Source organism: Glycine max, chromosome 8 (genome assembly GCF_000004515.6).
Source record: "Glycine max cultivar Williams 82 chromosome 8, Glycine_max_v4.0, whole genome shotgun sequence".
NCBI lineage: Eukaryota > Viridiplantae > Streptophyta > Magnoliopsida > Fabales > Fabaceae > Glycine > Glycine max.
In genome coordinates this window covers 31,150,040-31,170,313 of record NC_038244.2, presented here as the reverse complement: position 1 = coordinate 31,170,313, position 20,274 = coordinate 31,150,040, and the positions used below count along the sequence as shown (strand labels likewise).

The 20,274-nt window shown below is 39.6% G+C and overlaps 1 non-coding gene across 1 annotated transcript; it reads left to right on the top strand.

Moving 5' to 3' along the window:
• The first annotated feature begins 19,936 nt into the window (after positions 1–19,936).
• On the top strand, positions 19,937–20,043 carry LOC113002423 (small nucleolar RNA R71). Its single transcript, XR_003267985.1, has one exon. It is a non-coding gene; the product is annotated as a small nucleolar RNA R71 (small nucleolar RNA).
• Positions 20,044–20,274: the final 231 nt, after the last annotated feature.

The following is a 20,274-nucleotide window of genomic DNA, read 5'->3' as shown; positions in this document are numbered from 1 at the left end:
TTAACTTAAAAATAAAATCAATTTCCACCGAACGTTTGAATTGTATTATCCGTTAACTTCGGTTAAAATAAATTTCGACCGTTCGGTCGTGCCGTAACCACGTTGGAAATCAAAAAAGAGGTAAAAAATAATATAATAATCAAAAAACATCTTTTAGCAAAATAAAGCAGAAAATCAATCAGACGTTTTCTCTTTGGGATTTCTCATTCTTAATCGAATTGATTAATAACTAAAGTGAAACTAAGGCTAAAATCAACTCGCCTAGTCAAGCTCGTCGATAAAAATAGGCTTTTTAAGTTTGTCATTTCAATTTCTCACTAAGTAAAATGGATCATTTTTAAGGTCCAACGCCTTAAAATGATCACCTCTTAAGTAAAAAAGAATCACTTGATAAGAAAGAACTACGTAGGTCTGATTTCCTCATCGCAAATTGAGGAATACGTAGGAGCAAAGGGAAACACCCTTGTCGACCACAAAAAAGGAAAAATATAAAAAGGGTATAAAGGATATAAGGACATAAAAGGGAACGTAAAAATCAAAGTCATGTTTGCACATTCGATTAAAGGTTGCCGTCCCTTGGGACGGACGTGTGGGGTGCTAATACCTTCCCCGTGCGTAAATACAACTCCCGAACCTTTCACTTAAAAGTTCGTAGATCGCGTCTTTTCCGACGTTTTCCTCAAATAAACGTTGGTGGCGACTCCGTGCGTATTCCTTTCGTGGAACACGCATCCCGCGAGTCACGCGTCGCCCTCCCGCCGAAGGGTAGGTTGCGACAAGAGAAAACAACGCTGGAGACTTAGCCTTCCATTAATCAGTAGAAAACCAAATTGTAGATTGGAGCAGAAACGAAAATGCAGAAAATGAATTTTATTCTACGTGAAGAGTGCGCATAAACAACAATAAAAACTGGAATTGCAAAACCTAAAATTATTCTCCTCTCCAAAGAAACTCTCTAAACTAAAAACCTTGGTGCTGTTATATTGGTCCTTAGTCCCAAAGCTTACAAATATATTTTAAGTCCAAGCCCATAAACGAAATAAAATAAAATCTGGACAAGATTAGATAAGATTGGATGAAATAAAATCTGGACGAAATAAAATCTAGATGAAATAAAATCTTGATAAGATAAGATTTGATAAAATAAAATTGTATGCTCTCTTCAAGTCCAAGCCCATTTTCGGATTCAAGCCCAATTGCTTATAATTCTCCTGAAATTAAATTAAAAACACTAAATTATTCAAGTAGGACCAAATGATAAAATTGCATAATTAATTTGACAATTAAGGATAATCAGTAATTAAAATGGTGAAAAAAAGGGTTAAGAAATAGGAGAAAATAATGACACATCAGCCATTCTACTCCAAGTTCTTGAAGGATACGTTAACAAGGAAACATAAGTATATTCACCAGGAAAACATCGTAGTGGAAGGAAATTGTAGTGCTGTGATTCAAAAGATCCTTCCACCCAAGCATAAAGACCCTGGGAGTGTAACTATTCCTTGTTCAATTGGAGAAGTCACTGTGGGAAAGGATCATATTGACCTGGGAGCCAGTATTAATTTAATGCCACTCTCCATGTGCAGAAGGTTGTGAGAGTTGGAGATCATGCCCACTAAGATGACTTTACAACTTGCTGACCGCTCCATTACCAAATCATATGGAGTAATTGAAGATGTGCTGGTTAGAGTGAAACATTTTATCTTCCCGGCAGACTTTGTGGTAATGGATATTTGTGAAAATACTGACATTCCTGTAATATTGGGAAGGCCATTCATGTTAACTGCAAGCTACATAGTTGATATGGGTAGAAAGAAGATGGAGATGGGTTTTGAAGATTAGAAAATTGATTTTGATTTATTTGTTGAAGACAAGCCTGGTCCAGAATAAAATGTTTGCTTACAGGTAATGGAACTGGGTCAAGAGGTTCTGGAGGTAAGAACCACAACATGATATCACCCATTGAGGTAAAAGCGTCAAGCTAATGGCGTTAAAGAAGCGCTTCCTGGGAGGCAACCCAGTTTTAATTTCTATTATCTTTGTTTTTCATGCATTATATCATGCGAAACTTGCTTTATAATCTGTACATTGGAGTATGTGGCGTCCCTAAATTAATGACTGGTTTAATGGTAATGAATTAAATAACAAAAACCATGGTAAATTTTATTTTTCTTTTTCTTTTTCATTTCTTTCTCTTTTCACCATAACTAGGTTTAGAAGGAAAATCCTCACTATAGAGTCCTGAATGACCAGTTCACAACTCTATTCAGAGTCATTTCTTTCTTACCGTTCATAATCTCTAAACTATTTTGCTGTTTAAAAAGGAAGAATGTACCAGCCATTACTTTAGGTCGTCACGTGAAAATAAAAGAATAAAATACGGTCGATAAACTCTTTTACAAATAAAGTTGCTAATGCTTTCTTTTCAAATAACAAGATTGATCATAAATGCATTCATCATTTAAAGCTGTCCAAAATATGGGAGTTTTACAAAATACATAGTGTCATCCAGAGCAAAGGTGTCCACAGTGATGGCTTCAGCCAAATGTATACAATCATCAAATTCCTATACAACAGGTCTACCCATACAAAAACAAAAGAGTAAACCTAACAGTCAGTCCTAGATACACCCACCCTCAAAAAGCATATAAAACTAGTCCATGGAACTGTCCACTATGGTGAAGAGCCTCCACTGGTCGCCATCTCTCTCGGGCCACTATCCTCCGTAGAGTCTGCCTCAGATGCCGACATGACTTCATCGGGAGAATCCACCTTAGGAAGTGGGTCCTCATCACCCTCTAGAAAGTCAAGAGCATCCACAGCAGGCTCAGGAGGTAGCTCCTCGGGATCCTCCTCAGGGTCTTCCTCGGATGACGTCACCTCGATCACTTGGACTGGCTCCACTAGACGGTATGGTGTAGGCGTGGGTAGTATCCACTTCACAGTACGCTGAAGCGTGCGCACGGGTTCATCTGGATGCACCAATGAAGTAGCCGTAAATCGAATCATGCCCCGAAATCGGCACCTCGTGTTGCCTTCAAGGGTCTCCCAGGCTCCCTCTAGGCACTCCATCTCTACTCGATCATGAATTAGCTGCGCCGCCATCACGATCTACAAGGAAGAAAAGAAAGGGGTAGACTCTTTCACAAGAATCTAACTATGCCGCAACACAATTCGTCTCATAACCACTAAATGCAAGTAAAAGGGGTATCTTAAGGCTTTTCATCTCTGGTAATCGATTACACAGCCTTGGTAATCGATTACCAGAGGCCAAACTCGAATCACACAGCTTCAGGACATGAAAACCTGAAAAAGGCACTGTGTAATCGATTACACATACCTAGTAATCGATTACCAGTGACCCATTCCTCTGTGTAATCAATTACACAGTCTGGTAATCGATTACCAGAGGCCTCCATAGTCTTCCAGACCCCTTTTTGAAGCCTGGTAATCGATTACACCCCTTGGTAATCGATTACCAGAGACTTCCCTAGCTTCCTGACCTCGTTTTCAAGCCTAGTAATCGATTACACCCCTTGGTAATCGATTACCAGAGACCATCTTAGTCTCCTGTCTTCATTTTTAAGCCTTGTAATCAATTACCCACCCTTGGTAATCGATTACCAGAGGCCATATCTCACATATCAATCACGTTTCACAGCTGGCCAGCCACCACAAGCCTCCTTGCTTTGTGGTCTTTGTTCCTTTTATATGTTGACTGCCAGGAGCTCACCTGTTTAGGTACATCACAAGTTCTCTCTGACTGACTATGCCCGGGTTGGGTCGGGATTGGTCAAGCTTGGTTTTGGGCAATAGCACCCCCGCGACATATCTCCTGACCCCCGCGACATATCTCCAGGTACCACTCTGTGGTCAACGAATAAAAGTAGGAAGTTTCACCCTTCTACACTTCCTCATCTAAAGCTTGTAGGATTATGGGGTACCCATCACATGTGGTACTAGGTGGCGGTCGGGCGATGGTGCACAACAAGTTTTCCACATCCACAAATCGCGCATAAACCCACCATCCCCTGTTGCCCACCTCCAACTGAGCTCACGTACTCCCACGTAGCCCATATCCTCGTTTCTCTCAACACCGGGTCCCCATCAATCCTCCCAAGCTTCCCCAACATCCAAGTAATACAACATTCAAACAGCACAAACTATCACAGCCAAGCAAAACAGGGCAAAGGCAGAAAACTCTGCCCAAAACACCAACCAAAATCACAGCTTTTCTCACTTAAAGATTCCAGTAACAATTCCTTCGTTCCAGTTCGTTAACCGTTGGATCGACTCGAAAATTTTACTGGAAGTCTCTAGTACATAAACCTACATTTTGACCGTTGGGATCTACTAGCAAACATTCAGAACTCATTCTGCACTACTCTTTCCACAACCAGCAAAACATAAGTATTTTTCTGCACTTATGCCAAATTCTGCTGCACAATTTCACAGCAAAATTCTGCATAAAGTGCAGATTTCGAAAACCACACTTCCTCTCATCCAATCTTGCCCAAATCAAATCCTACAAGTCCCAAATCATGTATCAATCATGTCTAAACCAAAGTCAAGCTTCAAACCACAGCAACACAAAATCTAGGTGTCCAAAACCCCTCAATTCAATGGGTTTTCTAGGTTTGAAAAGTGAAATTGAGAATGGGGTAAATTTGAAGCAAACTCTCACCTCACACCAGTCCATAACATCAATCTAAACTTGCTCAAACTGGATTTACACCTAAAATTCCACCGAATCAAAATTTGACTTCTCAACACCCAAGTTTACCCTAGAAATGGCTCTTTGTTCACTTTGGTTATTTGTTTTTCTCTCTAGCACAACCTAACCTTTCTCATAAGTCCTAAATGGCATTTCAAGCTAGGATTAACTCACTCTAACCCCTAAATACTACCAATTCCAGATTTGGCCTTCTAGCCCTCAAAAATTCACTCTTTTTCCACTCATAACACCCTATTCTCACCTTCTAACCCTAGGTTAAATTCCACCCTTCATCTCTAACAGTTTTCCATAAGCATTTTCAGCACATAAACATCACAAGCATCATCATGAAAACCCTAAAACAGAATGGGTATGTTTAACTCATCCAAACATGGCAAGTTCAACATGCCTTCAACAAGTTTCTTCACAAATAACTATCATGAAGCAGAAAACTAGCAAAACTACCCATCATATCTCCCAAAACCCCATACCCACGAAAATCAAGAGAGAAAGAAGTCCACCCAAACCTGCAATTTCGAAGTCCTACACGTAGAGACGCGCTTCACGACTCCGAAAATGCCCCCCTTTCGCGATTTGGAGCAGAAATGGGCACCAAAGATTGGAGCTTTGTTTGGAGCTTCAATGGAGAATGAAGGAGAAAGAAAAGCAACGTGAGGGAGAGGGAGAGAGAGCTGTCTGAAATTTGGGCTGAGTGAGGAGAGAGAATACAGCTTTTTGGTTTTAAAAAGGGTTTTTTTTCCTATTATTTTATTATAAACTATGCCACATGTCTCCATTTGAGTGGAGTAAAAAGGGCCCACTTTCTCTTTTGATTGTGACTCATACTCAGCCACAAAAAGTGAGAAAAAATCTGACCTTTGAAACGCTAAAATCCTGCCTCGGTTTGCATGTCGTTTCTCTGGTTCCAGTTCCTCGCGTTTCTCTACGTCCGTCGGGGCCAGTTTTCGAAAGTAATCAATATATATATCAAAACGCTCAGAATAAGACCCCGAGCGTGGTTCAGAGGTTGGTTTCGTTAAAATCTAAGTCGCATGCAAAACGATGATTTTTAAACTAATTAATTAAGAATTAACCCATAACCTCCCAGTTATGGATTTCTCTTCCTTAATTAGCCTAACCCGCATATCTTGCCCCCACTATTCCTACTTCTATCAAGAACATATATGCATATACACTGAATAATACTTATATATATATAATCATTCAAAATACATCGTTTCCAAAAATTCTGGGTAGAAATTTCCAGGATGTCACAGAGTATATCAGCTTATCCTTGAATGTTAGATATAAGGGTTTCAATTTCTTGAGAAAGGGACTAAAAAATAACTTAGAAAATATTTTCTGAAAAATAGTCCTTTCACTAAGCGCAAGCCTCGTGCTAAGCACATCTTTGGTCATGTGCTAAGCCGCGAGTCTCAAGTGCTTAGCGCTCAACCCTTGCATCCTAGGCTGATTTGGTCTGCTAAGCTGGCCAAGGCTGAGCTAAGCCAATGTCAATTCGATCTGAATTCGGCTAAGCGATGGCCTGACCGCTAAGCGTATTCTATTCTTTGGCTAAGCGTGACTTGTTGCCGCCAAGCTCATTTCCTTGCTGCCAAAATTGGGGTTCAGGGAGCTAAGCGCCAGTCATGGTAGCTAAGCTGAATTCCTTGCGGCCTAAACTGGGTTTCATCGATCTAAGCGCCACTCATGGCAGCTAAGCTCAAATGCTTGCAGGAGTGTAAGTGCTAAGTGATTCCTTTTCTGCTAAGCGCGCTCTCTCCTCTATTCTCAAGATGCATCATTTTAGCTAAGCCAGCCCAGAGCCCGGCTTAGCGAGAGTTGCAGGTTTTTTGATCTACAGAACTCGCTAAGTGGTCTTATCCGCATGCTAAGCCAAGCCCTTTGTGTAAAAAAAATTGATTTTGAATTTCAAACGTCGGCTAAGCGTGCAGATCTGCTAAGCGAGCCTCATTGAGAAACCAAACGTCTCTCTGGCTCGCTTAGCGTAGCGGTCCGCTAAGCGAGAAGGTTGAAAACTGCTTAAGTAAGTGTAACGGTAGTTACACTCATAATTGCCAAATTTCACAAACTCTTTCTCTGCATTCTCTCTCTCCAAAAATTTGCACACCTTGTTGTTAGTCGATGAATACGACTAACTTTTGTGTATAAAACTTGTCTAAATTGTATCAAACTCCTCCAATTTATGGGTATTTTATAGTGTTTTTGTTAAAAGTAGGTAATAAATACTTAGTACTTCCATTTTGTGTGTTTAATAATCATTTTTCTCTCAATTTCAGGTTAATTAGGCAAGTTTTGAAGTACTGATTTTCACCTTCTCGCTAAGCCAATCTTCGGGCTTAGCGAGCCATCTACAGAGCGCAACACTTCTCGGCTGAGCGCGAGAAAGAATCTGGAAGGAGGATGAACTGTGCATATTCACTGAGCGAAGGGTCATCCTGCTAAGCGCACCGCTTTAGTCCATCCGTTGAGCGAGAAAAGCCACGCTAAGCCGAAATTCACTAATGGATGCTAAGCGGTTCAAAATTGCTCTAAGCGCACGAGCACGAACAAAGCCACCTATTTAAGCCTGAAATCAAATTTTTTAGGGGAGTTTGGCCTTTTCTTGAAGCTTCTGCATAATTGGAGAGTTCTAGAGAGAGAAAGGTCCAAGTTACAGAGAGTTTGAGAGAATTTGTTGTGTGAAGATCCGCAGAGACCAAAGCTGGAAGAGGAAGCCGTCTTGAGAGCTTGAGATAAGTTTGTGAGTGATTGTGATGTCCTAGAGGTGGAGGAGACATCCCCACTACTTGTATTTCTGCAATCTTTCATTATCTTCTCTTTGTTGTAAAGGAAGCTTCCCAGTTATGGAAAGCTAAATCCTCCGTTGGATCTTCCTTGTAAGTACTTGATGTAAATATCTTTTTATCTATTTAATGATGTTTTGCGTGTTCACTGTGTTATCAGAACTTCATTCTACCATGCTTTTGCCTTGATCACGTAGATGCATGTGTTTTTAGGATCATTCAACAGTGGAAACTGGTCTTGATTCTTAGAACTTGATAGGACAGGGCTAGTTTGTCGTATTTTCATGAGGAATCAGGATACGGTAACCTAATGGTTGTACGTTTGTCTTAATGCGGTCATGGCTGAGTTTAGTCCAACAAGAGGAATCTGCGGACGATGCTTGGTCAGGAATAGGCTAGACTATCATGAGGAATCGGGGTTTAGCATTTCAGGAGACGCCATAGAACGCATGAGCATTGTTAAGTAGAGAATATCCTTCTAGCATCAGGCAGCTATTAGGAAGACCAACGTGTCGTCTACTTGTTTTTACGCATCATTTCTCACGTTATTTTTCCCTTTTAATAGTTAGTTCACACACTTGTTCATAGTAAACACATCTCTTTTCACACTAGACACCTATTTACTGAAATAGCTTTACCAAGAAACACAAGTTCCCCGAGAGTTTGATACTCGGTTCTTACTGTTTTATACTATTTGCGCGTTCCGGTGCACTTGCCGGAAGTGAACACTTGCATTTGTTCTTTCTTTTTGCATTGTCTACTTCCAATCACAAAGCATTAACAATACAAGTATGTTCCTTACTTCCTTTTCTCTTTTCCTTTGTTGAACTTTAGGGTAGAAAACCTTATAGATTATTTGGGATGGTTTGCATGTTTGATCTGCCTTTTAGAGGCTTGAAAAGTGAAGAAAAGGAATTGTGTTTTTTGCATTTTTCTGGAAAAAACGATGAACTCGCTAAGCGAGCATGCTGCGCTAAGCGAGTTCATCAGTATTCATTGAATATATGCATTCTCAGAAGAACTCGCTAAGTGCGCCTACCACGCTAAGCGAGTTCATCTTTTGAGGATGAACACTCATCCTCTTGCTGAGATGCCTGTGGCTAAGCGAGGATGAATCGCTAAGCCCAGGTAACTTAGTCAAATTTTTTGTTAGAAGCCGCGCGCTAAGCCGAGCTTACCTGAGCAAAGCGCATTTCGTTGCGGCAAATCCCATACTTAGTTCTGAAGTGTATGGTGCCGCTAAGCGCGAACCTTGAGAAGCTTAGCGCAAATCCTTGTGGCAATGGTTAGGCTTAGCGGGCACTTGCCAGCTAAGCCGATTATGCAGAAGCTGAATTTTTGCAACTTCCACTAAGCGGCCTAACATGTCACTAAGCGGTAGTGTGATTTTTTTAAGGCTAGCTAAGCGGACCATGTCTCGCTAAGCGGCCAATGTCTTTTTTAGTTTTTTTTTCTTCAGTTTTTGAATTTGAATAACTTGTGTCCTGTTTAACTGTTTGGTTCTTTTATTTGTAGATGGCTTCTAGGAAATGCAAGAGTATTGGTTCAAGACCCACATCACAATATGATACAAGGAGATTTCACTCCTTAGATGCTTGGAACCAGTACACAGGTAATGTCCTGGGCAGAAACATCTTGCCTGAGAGGAAGGTGGAGCTCTACCACACTGAGCTAGATGATTTTAAGACTGAATTGGAGAGGCGTAATTTCCATAAACACCTCACCAATTTGGTTGATGGGAGCATAGACTTGGCTTTGGTGAAAAAGTTCTATGCAAACTTATACAGCTCTAAGGGCCCTTCACCAAAGCAAGCCAGAGTTAGAGGCCATTTAGTGAAGATTGATGCTGACAGTCTCAACACATTCCTGGAGACACCTGTGGTATTGGCAGAGGGTGAGACTTTACCCATATACTCCAGATACTGCTGGCTACCCATAGATTACAGAGAGATTGAGGCTGCCTTATGCATACCGGGCAGATGGTTCATTTTGAACGCTGAGGGCCATCTTGGAAGGATTTTCAGGAAAGATTTGACTACTTTAGCCTAGGTGTGGAGTGTTCTCTCATACTCCAACCTGGCCCCCACATCACATACCTCTGATCTGACAGTGGACAGAGCTAGACTGATCTTTGGCCTAGTCTTTCGCATGGACATGAACATAGGAGCTCTTATTTCTGGCCAGATGACTTCTATAGCCCAGTCTAACACTACTAGACTTGGGTTTCCTACTCTAATCACCGCCCTATGTAGAGCCAGAGGGATTGTCTCTGACAGGCTTACTTTTGAACGCCTAAGCCCGGTCATTAACTTGGCCTACATAAGGAAGAACTGTTAGAATCCTGAGGATTTAACAGTTTCTATCCGAGGGGCTAGGAGGGCGAGGGCGAGGCCAGCTGAGCTTCCTTCCACATCTGCAACTCCTACTCCAACATCCACTTCAACAACTCCTTCCGTTCTAGCTCAGACAAATTCTTAGTGCTTTGAAGCCATGCTTCAGAGCATTCATCAGGGTCAGATCATTTTATTACAGAGTTTATAGGTGGTGGCACCTCCAGGATCTATTCCTTCAGTTAAGTAGATTAGGGAGATGGTAGCCTGGCCTGGGACTCACCCTTCTCTTCACAGAGAAGATTAAGGTCCCACAGCCCTGGTACCACAACATGTGGAGGATGAGTCATTTGAGGCCACCATTCCAGAGCCATTCATTATAGGGGAGGAGGCAGGTGAGACAGGTAGCTATTGCCACTCTTGAGAGATTTCTTGAGGCCACTTCAAAGCCTCCTACACCAGTGGAGGACCTACCCTCACCTCAGCATGCAGTAGACCCCTCCACTCCTATCCTAGAGATACCTGAGGACCCGACCACTCTAGTCCTGACTTGGACACTTCTCCTCCAGCTACTCCAGTACTTCATCTGACAGATGAGGAGGATGTTCAGACACAGGATACATAGGACCAGTCACAAGAATTCTAAATTCCTAATGTTTTTGCTTTTTGGATTATTATTATTATGATTATAGTTTTAGTATAGTATTTCTTTTATGTTTATATACACTGCTAGTTTTGTTTATGGGTAGTTGGTTTGCTCATTCTGAAGCATATGGAACAGTTTGACTTGATTTTGATGATTATGTAGTGAAACATTTTCATCTTTTTGTGAAAATTGGTGTATGATTTGATTTTGAATTGAATGCATGATTGTGATGGAGTTTGTGTTTCTTTTCATGAGTTTGAGCAAATGTGTATGTTAGACAAAGAAAGAACAAGAATGTGAACTTGCAATTAGAATTGTTAGTCAGTAGATAAATTGATTAAGAAAGAAAAGCTTGAACCAAAACCAGTGAGAGTGTGATCTTAAACTGTGAGTGAACGATTAGCTAAGAGTAATAATCTTTGCATCAATCTCTAAATTTTAGAATGAAATATATGAATGAGGACATGATGATTGTATCCTTTGCACCCTTTATGAGTTGAATGATATTGTAAAAAATTTGAACCCTGAACTTAAATAATTATCTCCAGATACCTTGCTTAGATTATCGGAGAGCATATGGTTCAAGGAAAATTTACCCCAAATTTGGGGGAGTGGAACTGATTGGGATGCAAAGAAAAAGATAAAGCATCAGCACACACAACAAATAAGTTGTGTATTAAAAAAAAGAAAGCAATCAAAGAAAATGTGTGCTGGTATAATAAGGTCAAACAAGTGATGTGTCATCATTTTCTCATATTTCTTAACCATTTTTGTCACCATTTTAAGTACTGATTAGCCTTAATTGTCAAATTAATTATGCAATTTTATCATTTGGGCCTATAGAATTAATTTTGTGTTTTTAATTTAATTTCAGGAGAATTATAAGTAATTGGGCTTGAATCCGGAATTGGGCTTGGACTTGGACTTGAAGAGAGCAGACAATTTTATTCTACCAAATCTTATCTCATCTAGATATTATTTCATCTAGATTTTATCTTATCATATCTAGATTTTATCTCATCTAGATATTATTTCATCTAGATCTTATCTTATCTTATCTAGATTTTATTTCATCTAGATATTATTTCATCTAGATTTTATCTTATCTTATCTAGATTTTATTTTATTTATGGGCTTGGACTTAAAACAGATTTTTAAGCTTTGGGGCTGAGAACTATATAACAACACCAAGGTTCTAGTTTTAGCTCTCTCTTTTTGGTTTGACTCACTCTGTTTCGTTTTTAGCTTTTTTCGTTTTGGAGAGAATAATTCGAGTTTTCTTTGTTTTCTACTACAATTTCATTTTCTATTGATTAATGGAAGACTAAGTCTCCAGCGTTGTTTTCTCTTGAGCATCAAGCACAACTCTCTTTGAGGTTATATTATTACTATTGAATTCTGATCAGTTTTTCCTCTTCACCAATTACTCTGTATTTGTTGCTATTAATCCATGCATGCTTAGTGCTTGATTAATTGTCTCTGCGCTTAATTTATGTTCATGCTTAATAATCAGTTTCATTCATGATTAATTGGTGTATGTGTTGCTTAATCAAATAATGAATGCCTTATGTTAAATTTCACTTAGTAATTTAATTTGGGTTGGATTAAGTGGTTGAACTGATAAAGGATAAATCCTCGTAACCTAGGATAAGAGACTTGCTTGTGAATCAAGGGAAAATAACGTGTTTTAATTCTGATATGTTCTAATTAAAATTTACTTGCTGTTTAATTTACAAAAACAAACAACCCCCCCAATTCGTTACTGTTTTATTACAATATGTTATGAATATTTGGTTGACCATTGCTCGTTGGGAGACGACCTAGGATCACTTCCTAGATACTGCATTTTTAATGTTTTTTTTTATTCGGGTACGACCTCGATCAAATTTGGCGTCGTTGCCGGGGAGCAGTGGGCCAAAGGTTCATAATAGTGTTTAGTTATCTTATTTTTTGTAGCATTCTGTTTTGCATTTCAGTTGCCTTCCCTGTTTAGCGACTGTTTTAGCGACTGATTCAACCTTTTGTTTTGTTGTGAACAGTGTGAACAGTGATTAGCGACTGATTTTGCAATTTAATTAGCGATTTTTGTTTTGATAGTTGGGGTTGTTATTTTCGGATGATTTTTTGTGTGGTAGCTTCTTTTGATCCATATTTTGTGTGAAAAATACCAGGAGCATTTGGTGTGGCATTATTTGAGAGAGACAAAAATTTTTGGAACTTGTTTTTAGCAAAACTTAAAACGACCATAACTTTTGCTCCGGGTATCAGAACGACTATTATTATATATGCATTTGGGGTAGAAAAAAATTTCCCATATTGTGGAAATTAGATGGGGCTGGTTGAGGACTCCCAAACTCCAAAAATCAGTCGTTTACTAAGTTTTTTTTTTCAAGTATTATTGTCCTATTTTTCTAAACTTTGCTTAGGTAGTTTTCATAGTTAGACTTTGAATTTTTGTTTGAAAATTTTTGTGCTATCTTTTCATGATTTTAGGGTGTGCCTCATGAAATTTCAGTTGATTTTGATCTCATTTGAGTATAGTTGTAGTTTTACCCCCTTGTTAGGTGCTTGTTGAGAAACACATTATTTGCTGCATATAGTGCATGACTAGGGGCTATCCAGGTGATTTAGAACCCTTTGATTCTGAAATAGATAGAACCTTTCGTAGATTAGTTAGGCATAGTGTGCATCTTGGTCATTCTGTGCATTCTGAGCATTCTGTTGAGGGTGATTCTGGATATTCTGAATTTGAGCTTTCCACTACTAATTTTTATACTGAGAACATGGCTTAACCTCCACCTCGTGAGAGGACTCTTAGGGAGATTGTTGCACCTGATTTCACTTATGAAAGCTTGTGCATTCAATATCCTGATGAGGGTGTTCCTGATCGAGGCCGTACCCGAATCAAATAAACATGAAAATGTAGTAACTAGGAAGTGATTCTAGGTCGTTTCCCAACGAGCAATGATAAACCAAATGTTCATAATACGCTTGCAGTAATAGTAACGATGGGGGGGGGGTTGTTTGTTTTGTGATTTAAGGAGCAGAACAAGTACACTAGAATACGAAACTAATAATATTAAAAATGGTTTATTTCCTCTGATTCAGAAGCCATTCTCTTATCCTGGGTTATGGAGAATTCGTCCCTAACAGTTAACCACTTAATCAAACCCTATTTCAATTTACTAAGCGAAAATCAACTTAGGGTTGTCAATACGTGATTAGGCACCACATACACCAGTTAGCCCTTCGTCCATTAAGCATGAACGCAAATTAGGCTCAGAGGCAATTAATCGAACACGAAGCATGCACTGATTAATGTTCACGAATTTGGGTTAACTGGTGAAGGGAAAACTGCCAGGGAACCACATTATAAATGAAACCTCAAAGAGATTTGGGCTTCGTCCTCAGAAGGAAACAACACCAGAATATTTAGCCTTCCATAGATTCAAACAGAAAACGTAAATGAAACATGAAGCAGAAACGTAAATAAATAGAAACGTAAATGAGACAGAAATGAAAATGAAAACAGAAACGTAAAATGAAAGTAGAAGAAGAAACAAGAACGAAATTGTAATTAGAAGCAGGAAATGAAAAATTGCATTACGTGAACAGTAGCATCCAAGCAGAAAAACATAAAACCCTAAACAAAGCTCTGAATAATGAATGGCATAACAGAATCGCCTTGCACGAATCCCAATGCTGCTATTTAAAAAGAGTCACTCAAAGTCACTGGGCCCTATTACAATACTCTGGCCCAAAACGAAATAAACATTGAACCACATAAAATATAATTGCAAAATTTCCTAATTAGAAATTAACTAAGGTAAGCGCTGCTTTATTTGTCTTCTTCAAGTCCACAACCAAAATCCAGATTAAGCCCAATGTTTCATTAATTCCTGAAATTAGATTAAAAACATCAAATTAGCTAAATGAGCCCAAATAATAAAACTGCCAAATTAATTGACAATTAAGACCAATCAGTAATTAAAATGGTGCAAAAAGGGTTTAGAAAATAGAAGAAAATGATGGCACATCAAAAACCCCCATACTTATCCTTTTTCACTCCTGGGAAAAATGAAACAAAGAACAAAATCCATGGATATTCAAAGAGAGACAAACGAAAACATTCACATATTTCTCAATGAACATCAAGGAATGAAAGGAATGGGTAACATCTAACATAAGGAGATCCGAAAAGTCAAGACATTCATGAAAATCATCCAAGCAACCCAATCATGGCAAAATAGTTAATTAGCTCAAGAATGAAAAGTGATAAAGTCTCACAAGATATACACTCTATCTCTCAAGTGTCTAGGCTACTATTTACCCTCAAAGCACCCATGAAAACAAACACCACATAAACTTGGCAAGATTCTAAAATTGACAATCAACCCATAAACACAAGCACATGAGGATCAAAAGGTCTTTTAAGGTTGTAATGGGGCCAAGGACAAGGGACAAAAAAATATGGAATAAGTGGCTGAATCCCAAAGGAATAGAGGAGCAATGGGGAATAAGTGCATATTAAGAAAAAATAAGAAAATAAAAAGAAGTAAAGATAAAATTTAAACGTAAAGAGTAGAACCAAGAGTCTCATCATTCTTTTGTCATTTTTAAGATCTTATTCACTCAACTTTACTGCTTTTCTTTTTCTTTTCCGAATTTTTTTTGGTAATTACTCTGCAGCCTTTGAGAAGCAACATCTCATTCAGCATGTCCAACATTTAACCAATATGCAATGTACATCAGGTATGGCTCAAAATATATCATGAAGCATGGCCAACAAAACATGTTATCCAATGAAACAAAAACCCCCCACACTTATTCCTAAAACAATTCCAAAGCTCCAAAATTCCTTAAGGATATGGTGATATCATGGTTTTTCACTTAAGGCTTGTAGTGAGCTTCAAAACGAGGAAAGGGAAACAAGGCTCAAAAGGGCTATCAAAGGAATTAAGTCAAGGTAAGTCCATTTGGCTAGAAGCTTATAAGAACAAAATTGCCTCAATCATTTCCAAATATGCATGTGAATTAGGAAGTATCAACAAGAATCAAGCCAAGGCTATTGTGCAAGCAATCAATGGGGCAAAACACACCAAATGATTATGATGATGGATGGCTCAAATTCTCACAAAGGTAAACTCATCACTTTCAAATTGAGCTTTCAAAACTATCATGACATGTAGAGGAGAATCAACGATTTCAAGTCACAAAATGTCAAAAACTTTTATTTTCAAAACAATTACCCATTTCTTGAACATATCCTATAATTCAAAGAAAAACATGCAAAGTTGTACATGCGCACAGAATTGACCCAAAATATTATACTAAAAATCCGACGAAACTAACAACATTAACAAATTAACACAACTAACAAATTAACGAAACCAACAAAACTAACAAAAACCAAAGAACACTCCCCCCCATACTTAAACAACACATTGTCCTCAATGTAGCACAATTAAGAGATTAAAAACAATTAAATCATCAAATAGAATCAGACAAGTGTAACAAAACCAAAGAAGGAGATAGGAAGAGAAGAACTCCCTAAGTCATGGTGGAGGAAGAGTAGGGTGGAGTAAGGAAGTCTCTTCCACCACTACGTCCACTAAAGAAGGGTTCGTGAGGAATGGCTTAAGTCGATGTCTGTTGACCTTGACGCTCTTGTTTGTGGAGTCACTTTTGATCTCAACTGTACCATAAGGAAAAACATTAGTAACAACAAAAGGACCAATCCACTTAGACCTCAACTTACCACTCATGAGTCCAAGCCTAGAATTATACAATAGCACTTTTTGCCCAACCATGAAGTCCTTCTTAACTATCATGCTATCATGGAACTTCTTGGTCTTTTCTTTGTAGAACTTGGCATTCTCATAGGCTACTAGGCCGATTTCATCTAACTCACTCAGTTGCAACTTTCTTTCCTCACCAGCTTGATCCATAGAGAAATTGCAAGTCTTCACTGCCCAGTATGCTTTGTGCTCAATTTCCACTGGAAGATGACATGCCTTTCCAAAGACAACCCGATAAGGAGACATTCCTATGGGTGCTTTGTAGGCAGTCCGATGTGCCCAGAGAGCATCATCAAGCCTGGTATTCCAACCTTTCTTGCTTGGCTGCACAATCTTCTCTAAAATTCTCTTGATCTCCCTGTTAGAAATTTTTGCCTGTCCATTGGTCTGGGGGTGGTATGGAGTGGATACCCTGTGTACCACCCCGTACTTTTTAAGCAGGGCATGCATTGTTCTGTTGCAAAAATGGGTTCCTTGATCACTAACAATTGCTTTAGGTACTCCAAACCTGCAAAACAGATTAGACCTGACAAAATCAGCAACAACTTTAGCATCATTAGTTCTAGTGGGCTTGGCTTCCACCCATTTTGAAACATAGTCAACTACAAGGAGAATGTAAACATAACCAAAAGAGACAGGAAAAGGGCCCATGAAATCTATACCCCAGACATCAAACACCTCACAGAATAGCATAGGTTGCTGAGGCATTTGTTGTCGCCATGTAAGTGTATTTCCCGGATGACGCATCTTTAAAGAAGGTGGGCCAATAAAAACCACAATCAAGCACTTTGCGAGCTGTCCTTTGAACACCCAAATGACCTCCCGGTGTGGAAGAATGACAAAACTGCAGGACTGAGTCAGTCTCATGATCTGGAATGCATCGTCTAATGACCTGATCACTGCACAATTTCCACAAGTAGGGGTCATCCCAGATAAAATTCTTACCATCACTTTTAGTTTTATCTTTTTGGGCTTCAGATGCTAAGGGAGGAAAAATAGAAGCAACTAAATAATTGACAATGTTAGCAAACCAAGGAGTAGAAAGAGAGTCAGAAATACTATACAGTATATGCAAATGATCATCCGGGAAATCATCCCGAATGGGTGAATTCGCATCTGATACACGTTCGATCCGACTCAAATGATCAACAACTAAATTTTGTGCTCCACTCCTATCACGGATCTCCAAGTCAAACTCTTGAAGCCAGAGCATCCATCAGATCAACCTAGGCTTAGAATCAGCCTTCTTCAACAAGTACTTTAGAGCTGCATGGTCAGTATAAACAATAATGCGGGTACCAAGCAAATAAGATCGAAATTTTTCAAGAGCAAAAACTATGGCTAGAAGCTCTTTCTCAGTAGTAGTATAATTTGCTTGGGCAGCATCTAAAGTCCTAGAAGCATAGTATATCACCCTGGGGAATTTATCAATTTTCTGAGCAAGGACAACCCCCAATGCATAATTTGATGCATCACACATAAGCTCAAAAGGGGCTGTCCAATCGGGTGTCTGAATGATGGGGGTGGTAGTCAGCGCTCTTTTGAGGCAATCAAAAGCCTCTTTGCATCTGTCATTAAAGTCAAAATCCACCTCCTTTTGCAACAAGTTGGACAGTGGAAGGGCTACTTTGCTAAAATCCCTTATAAAGCGCCTGTAGAATCCTGCATGACCAAGAAAAGATCGCACCTCTCGAACACAAGAGGGGTAAGGCAATTGTGAAATAACAGAAATTTTTGCAGGATCTACTTCAATACCCTTATTGGAAATAATGTGGCCTAAAACTATACCTTGCTCAACCATAAAATGACATTTTTCAAAATTTAGAACAAGGTTAGTTTCAATGCATCTATTCAAAACTTTTTCCAAACTATCCAAATAACCATCAAAAGAGGATCCATATACAGTGAAATCATCCATAAACACCTCTATGCAATTTTCTAAGAAATCACTGAAAATACTAATCATGCACTGCTGGAAGGTACTTGGGGCATTGCACAGGCCGAAAGGCATCCTCCTATAGGCAAAAGTGCCGAAGGGGCAGGTGAATGTGGTCTTTTCCTTATCCTCAGGAGCAATAGTAATTTGCATATAACCAGAAAAACCATCAAGGAAATAGTAGTGAGATTTACCTGCCAGGCGCTCAAGCATCTGGTCAATGAATGGCAGGGGAAAATGGTCCTTTTTGGTAACTTGGTTCAGCCTCCTATAGTCAATGCAGACTCTCCAACTATTCTACACCCGAGTAGGAATCAGCTCCTCCTTCTCATTTTTGATCACTATGAGGCCGGTCTTCTTCGGGACTACCTGGACGAGACTCACCCATTGGCTGTCGGAGATAGGATAAATGATTCCAGCTTTCAAAAGCTTGGTTATCTCTTTCTTCACTACATCAAGAATCACTGCCCATGCTAATTCGTTCACTTCCTTTAAGCTTCCTCTTATTAGTGCACAGCTCCTTCAAGAATTTGGCATATCTTGGAATTTGCTTTATTGCATCCAGCAGAGGTATGTTTACCTCTACTTTTTTGAATGTTTCCAAGATCTCTTTCTCTGCCTCTTCCATTTTTTTTTGTTGGAAACTGCTCTTGGAGGGAATGGAAGAGGAGGGATGTGCTGCTTCTGCAAATCAGAACTACCAGTGGAAGATTCACCTGCACAAAAATTGTTAGGTAAATTTTTGTCATCACCTTTTTCTGGAGTAGAGTGAAGTTTGGCAGGTTCAGTTGCAGATGAGGAAGGTGCTACGGGTTGAGGTCCTTGACACTGCTTTCCTGACCTCAATGAAATGGCACTAACATTTTTGGGATTTTGGACAGCTTGGGAAGGCAGCTTGTCAGAATTCTGGGACTGTTATTGATTCAATTGTGTAGCCAATTGTCCCATCTGATTGGTTAAGCTCTGAATGGAGGCTATGGTCTCTTGGTTAAACTGCGTGTTCTGCATAGTCATTTGCCTCACAAGTTCTTCGAGGGAAGGTTGTGGAGGACCTTCAACTGTTGGCTGTTTCTAGGGCTATTGTTGTTGTTGGATTGGTGGAGGAATGTATGGTCTGCTTGGGCCAGCAGCATTTTGGAAGGAAGGAGCAGGCTTCTATTGTTGTTGCTGAGGGCTAGACCATCTGAGATTAGGGTGATTCCTCCATCCAGGGTTGTATCTGTTGCTGGAGAGGTCGTAATAGTTCTGTTGTGGTTGATTTTGCTACTGAGGTTGAGGAGGTCTATTGTAAATGTTTGCAGCATAAGCTTTGAGCTGCTCAATTGCTCCAGGTTGCTGCATGGAAGGGCAAAGGTCTGTATGGTGGTCAGCAGAGGAGCACAAACCACAGACCCTTGTGACAGGTACAGATTTCTAGTTCAAGGCCAGCTGGGTTACCAAGTTAACCAATGCATCCAGTTTGCCTTTAAGCTTCTTAGTTTCAGATGATGCAGCTGAGTTTGTAGCTACCTCTTGCACTCCTCTAATGACTATAGCATCATTTCTGGCGCTAAACTGATGGGAGTTGGAAGCCATCTTCTCAATTAGATTTTTGGCTTCAGCAGGAGTCATGTCTCTAAGGGCTCCACCACTGGGAGCATCTATCATACTTCTCTCCATATTACTGAGTCCTTCATAAAAATATTGGAGAAGAAGCTGCTCCGAAATCTGATGGTGAGGGCAACTGACACATAGTTTTTTAAATCTCTCCCAGTACTCATACAAGCTCTCTCCACTGAGTTGTCTAATACCTGAGATATCCTTCCTGATGGCTGTGGTCCTAGAAGCAGGGAAATTTTTTTCTTAGAATACTCTCTTAAGGTCATCCCAGCTCGTGATGGACCGTGGAGCAAGGTAATACAAGCAGTCCTTTGCCACTCCCTCTAAAGAATGAGGAAAAGCCTTCAAAAATATATGATCCTCTTGGACATCTGAGGGTTTCATGGTGGAGCAGACAATATGAAATTCCTTCAAATTTTGCAAGGCCATGAAACTTTGGAAGCA